Source organism: Rhinichthys klamathensis, unplaced genomic scaffold (genome assembly GCF_029890125.1).
Source record: "Rhinichthys klamathensis goyatoka isolate OS25496 unplaced genomic scaffold, OSU_Roscu_1.1 h1tg000242l_1, whole genome shotgun sequence".
NCBI classification, from domain to species: domain Eukaryota; kingdom Metazoa; phylum Chordata; class Actinopteri; order Cypriniformes; family Leuciscidae; genus Rhinichthys; species Rhinichthys klamathensis.
In genome coordinates, this window is record NW_026606764.1 from 1684252 (window position 1) to 1689863 (window position 5612).

Here is a 5612-nt window from a genome sequence, read left to right on the forward strand (position 1 = left end):
ATTTATGTAAAACTCAAGTAGAGCAGATAACAATTCTATGTATTTATGAAAAACAATAAAAAAAAATACATATATAAGCAAATTATCACACTGAAGACAAGCTATTGAAAGAAGTATACCCTAATCCACAGTCTTTTTTTCTTTTTATCTGACCAGATAACTATTCCAAAGGTGCAGATCAGGACGACAGCACAGCATCCCCGGCGATGAACATCAAGCTGATCTGGAGATCCAAAAGGTCACGGCACCAGTGTAACCCCTCCACCCTCCTCCGTTACACTCACCCCCCTAAACCTCACTCCCATCCGGGTCACGGCACCAGTGTAACCGATGTGGACAGGGTATGAACTGAAGACTCCAGCTGATGGGAATTCCAAGATTTATTTCTGCAGAAGACAATGATCACATTAATTGGCTTCTGTTTATCTCTATCTGCACCTCTGCTCCTCAGCAACACAAGACACTGTTGTCAGGAGATGTCATTTTCTACCATAGATACACAGAAATCACATCATAGTATAATATCTCCTTCAACTCTTAATATGCACATTAGTAGCCAAAAGAGCAGTTAGAAGAATAGACTGTGAAAACCCTTCTTGAATTATAACAATATATGTGAAGAACATGAGGAACAATATATATATAATAAATTCTTTAACAGTTTCAGTAAACAAAATTAAACAGTACGTGGCTTGGGTTACTGCAAAGATAACAGGAAAGAATAATGTCTAACAAAGATACGCATACCTGCAGAAGACAATGACCACATTAATTGGCTTCTGTTTATCTCTATCTGCACCTCTGCTCCTAAACATTGAATAACAAAATTTACACACTCAACATCCTCCGTTGTTTACATGGCACAGAAACAGCGCGAAAATGCAGCGAAAAGAAAAAGTTAAAACTTATAGGCTATTTGACTGTAAAGCCTGCACAAAACAGCCAGTTAATATCGTATTAACTTTGAGACAATAGATATTGAAGTATTACAACGCAATTTCCAAAGAAAACAATAAAATAGTGCAGCAGATTTTCATGCAACCTACCTCAGCAACACAAGACACTGTTGTGAGGAGACGGAAACTACGGCAACTTAGGAGGTACAATAGAGGTGAAGTGCAGCAACGACTTCTCCACAAAACAACGATAGCAATATGATAAATGAATTAAACTCAAGATAAAATTCACAAATACCAAATAAATCATTGAATGATAATTAAAATTAAATTAAACAAATTGTAAATTAGAATTTATAAACTGCATTTTTAACTCCGTTACATTTGCAAATCATTAGCTAATGATTAATTAAAGCAGAAAACTGGAAGTTGAAGTGCATAGCGTTGACTAATTGTGGTAATTAACACATTCATTTACACTATTAGTTAATAAAATATCTTATTAAGGAATTAATACATGATGACACGTTTAATTAATAGCAATTCATTTATTACTTAATCTATTAATCATATAGACTCTTTGCTGATGCAGTAATCATCAATTAATGGTTTAGTTCTTCGTGAGTCATACATTAACTCATGATTATCTGTGCATTAGTTAAACATGAATTAATGCATATTAGTGCACCCGTATTGTAAAGTGTTACCGATTTTTTTTTTTAGAAAAGAAGAGTTAAATACAAAGTTCTGTCATGAAACTCTAGATGGTGCTGGCTTCTAGGTTCTTAACTCAATAAGCTTACCAATCACACTATTCTCTATAGGACACAGCTGATTGGTTCCTGCTGTATCAATAACCAATGAGCTCGATGCTCAACTTTCAAATACTTGGTCAGCATTTGCTGTAGCAGTTCCAGTGTGCTTTCATAAATCCTCCACGTTCCCCAGCTCCACCTGTATAGATCTGCTACAGGTAATTCATATACACTATATTGTAAAGCAGCAGCATGTCTTACTTGCTCACAGCAGTGTGTTGTGTATGTATTGGCAGTAGCAAGTCCCGTATTGGCTCTGCTGCAGCAGCAGCAATAAAAGCAGCAGCAGCGTAGCAGATCTATTCCACCAAGACCAAACATATCAACATTGTCATATCTATAATATAAATAATAATTCATTACATTTATATAGCGCTTTTCTAGGCACTCAAAGCGCTTCACATGGATGGGGGATCTCCTCAACCACCACCAATGTGCAGCATCCACTTGGATGATGCGACGGCAGCCATAGTGCGCCAGAACGCCCACCACACACCAGCTTACTGGTGGAGAGGAGACAGAGTGATGAAGCCAATCAGTATGTATATATATATATATATATATATATATATATATATATATATATATATATATATATATTAGAGGTGGGCATAGATAAATTTTTTTAATCTAGATTAATCTAGATTAATATTGAAATTAATCTAGATTAATCTAGATTAAAATGGCTCATTTGAATTCTCCCGAAGGCATTCAGAATATGTGTGTGTCAGGGTTCTGTCACTTCTGTCTAGTCTATCTCTTGGTTTTGTGACAGAGCCCTGACACCTGTTTTATCTTGTCTGTGCCTTGTTTCATGTGCTTTCATGTCTTGTGCTGTGTAGCACACAGCTTGTGTTTTACACTAGCTGTGTGCTTTCATGTTGTCATGTTTTGTGTGAACACGTGGTTTCTGAGTGTTTTCATTAGCTGCGTGTTCATGTCTAGTTTTGTGTGAGCACATGGCTGGTGATTGGTTTTACTGGCCATGTGCTTGTGTTCAGGTCACGTTTGGTGTGAGCACATGGCTTGTCATGCATGTTTCCTTGTGCCATGTGCTCTCTTGTTGATTGTCTAGCCCCTCCCATCTTGTTACCTGATTATTGAATCATCTGCCCCACCTGTCCTCCCTCGTTACCTCCTTTGTTTGGTCTCCCTATTTATTCTCCCTGTGTTTGCAGTCCTGTGCTGTTTCGTTGTCGTATGTACCTGGTGTGTTACCTCTTGTGTCAAGTCAGTCAAGTCAAGCCAAGTCAATTGTTTTCCCCTACGGGGTAGTTTTGTTTGTGTTTTTGTTTTGTTATTATCATTAAAGAACCCATTATCTCTGCACCTGAGTCCTCGCTCCTTTCACCTCCACCACACCTGACAGTGTGCTACCCAAATAATGACTAAAGTAAGTCTTTGAGAATAGTTTGCCTCGCGTAGGGATGTGCATTTCTGCCAAAAATGCCATTCGACAATCGAGGAGCAAAAGTCGAATATCGTAAAAAAAAAAAAAAAAAAAAAAAACGCAATGACAGAAAGGGAGGCCAATTTCATCTTTAGCGATTTGTCATCAAACAAACTGTTTATTTATTGAACAAGTAACATGTTTTCGTCCTTTTTTTTAACATAGTAGGCTAATTGGAAGAAGAAGAAAAACAATACACGACAGTCCGTTTTTGCATCGCCAATGCTCGTTAGATCAAAAAATAATGTCATCATATGTCATAAGAATTTTATGTGAACCTGCCTTGTTACTGCAATAGCCTCATTTTTAAACAAATTAGTTTCAATCAATGTAAACTATTCGTGTGATTATGCCACTGCGCAATACACGCGCAATACACACACAATGTATTACCTTGAATGAAATGAAATCGAATGTATTGTCCTGTGGAATCATTCATTCACAGACAGCTTACGAAGATGTTCAACTAATAAAGATCTTCAATTCTTCATCGCTGGCAAAAATATGATGCATTTGCAGATTTGCATTCACTAGACTAGATCGGCCACTTCATCCAACGCTCTTGATGCTCTTAAATCTTCCTGTTTCGACTCCGAGTGTGAATTGAAAGCGCTTCAGACGATTCAGTGCGCGAGGAACTGAACAGATCAACTGATTCGCGAACCAATTTAGACAGATCATCTGACAACTTGTTTGATGAAGTCTTTGAACAGAATCGACTCAAAAGAGTGATTCATTTGTAAATGAGCATCGCTCATGCCCATACAAAGGACACAGCGCGCTTGGTAAAAACTCATTTAACAACGTATTGCATTCAAATAAAGTAACGAGAGGAACGTCGCCCAACGTAACAAAGTAAAAGTACACCTTGTGTCCCTGACAGGAAAATACCCTACTGCGCGATCTGTGACAGTAGGCGCGGCGTCATACTACACATTAGAATTGCGCGAAAATAACGATATTCGAAAAAGCTATTTATGATCCCAACCCAACTTTGATTAACGGCGATATTTTTTTTATCGCACGATAAGAGTCTCACGTTAACGCCGATAACGGCCCAGCACTAATATATATATATATGGGGATTATTAGGAGGCCATGATGGACAGAGGCCACTGGGCAAATTTGGCCAGGATGCCGGGGTTAAGCACCCCTACTCTTTCGAAAGACATCCTGGGATTTTTAATGACCACAGAGAGTCAGGACCTCAGTTTAACGTCTCATCCGAAGGACGGTGCTCTTTGACAGTATAGTGTCCCCGTCACTATACTGGGGCGTTAGGACCCACACAGACCACAGGGTGAGCGTCCCCTGCTGGCCTCACTAACACCTCTTCCAGCAGCAACCTGGTTTTCTCAGAAGGTCTCCCATCCAGGTACTAACCAGGCTCAACCCTGCTTAGCTTCAGTGGGCAACCAGTCTTGGGCTACAGGGTGATATGGCTGCTGGTAATCAGTGGTAATCTATTACCCAGGGATGTGATTCTTCCGGATTAATCCGGAATTCCGGTTATTTTAGCCTAAAATCATGACCCACGTGAATCATGCAGATCAGTAATAAAAATAAAATCGGGGGTGGTGGGGGGTGTTTGGAAGTTTTGGGAAAGTCATTGTAATTTGTTTCAAAATATGTATATAATAGAATATGTTTAACTGATAATATTAGTTAAACAAACTACAATACTTAACGTTCATTCGATCCATCCCACTATGGCATTTCCATCAGATTTCGTTTTGCAGCGTTGAGCATTTTAACCAATCGCACACGTTTCCGTTGAGTTTATGAGCGTGATGACCAATCAGAGGCGTTCAGATTAGTCATCGCTGAAACGAATAGTTTTGTTCAGTGTGCTGACTGAATTCTTCTGACTTCCATCATAAACAACAAAGTGCAGATTCGATGCAAGAGATTCATGTCGCACGTTTCTGTGATTTTTAACGGAAGTTTTGTGCCTGCTTAAACTCGCGCTAGACCCAAGTTATGGACAGCCTCACGATCATCCCTGGCACTGCGTATCTAGGCCTATAGCACGAGTGCTTTTATTAGGCTTTCTCTTTATATACAAAAGTAATACGTGCATCTGGTAGGCAAAAGAAGTGCGTATCATATGTAGCCTACGGCGCTAAATTGCTTATTGGATGCACGTAAAAGGTCATTTATACGTTAAAGGTCATTTATGCGTGTAAAGAGCACGCAAAGCTCGATCGGTCACATTCTCTGCTCCCTTTCTGTGTACAGTTTATTCCAGATAATATAATTTATTCATCATGCTGATAAGATTGTGTAGTCTTCATTTTCTAATGCGTAAAAAGCATTAATATAATTCATAAATGGTTCTAAGGTTGTTTTATCTGTGTAGCCAGAATATGATGTGCAGTTTACCAAAACACAAAAAACATTTTATGTTGCCTATTCCTATTGTAGAAGTTTGAGTGGAATTTTATTTACTGA

General features: G+C 38.7%; 1 pseudogene; it reads right to left on the reverse strand.

The window, feature by feature from the left end:
* Nucleotides 1-4494: 4494 nt before the first annotated feature.
* Nucleotides 4495-4611, reverse strand: LOC130100477 (5S ribosomal RNA; annotated as a pseudogene).
* Between the last annotated feature and the right edge of the window lie 1001 nt (nucleotides 4612-5612).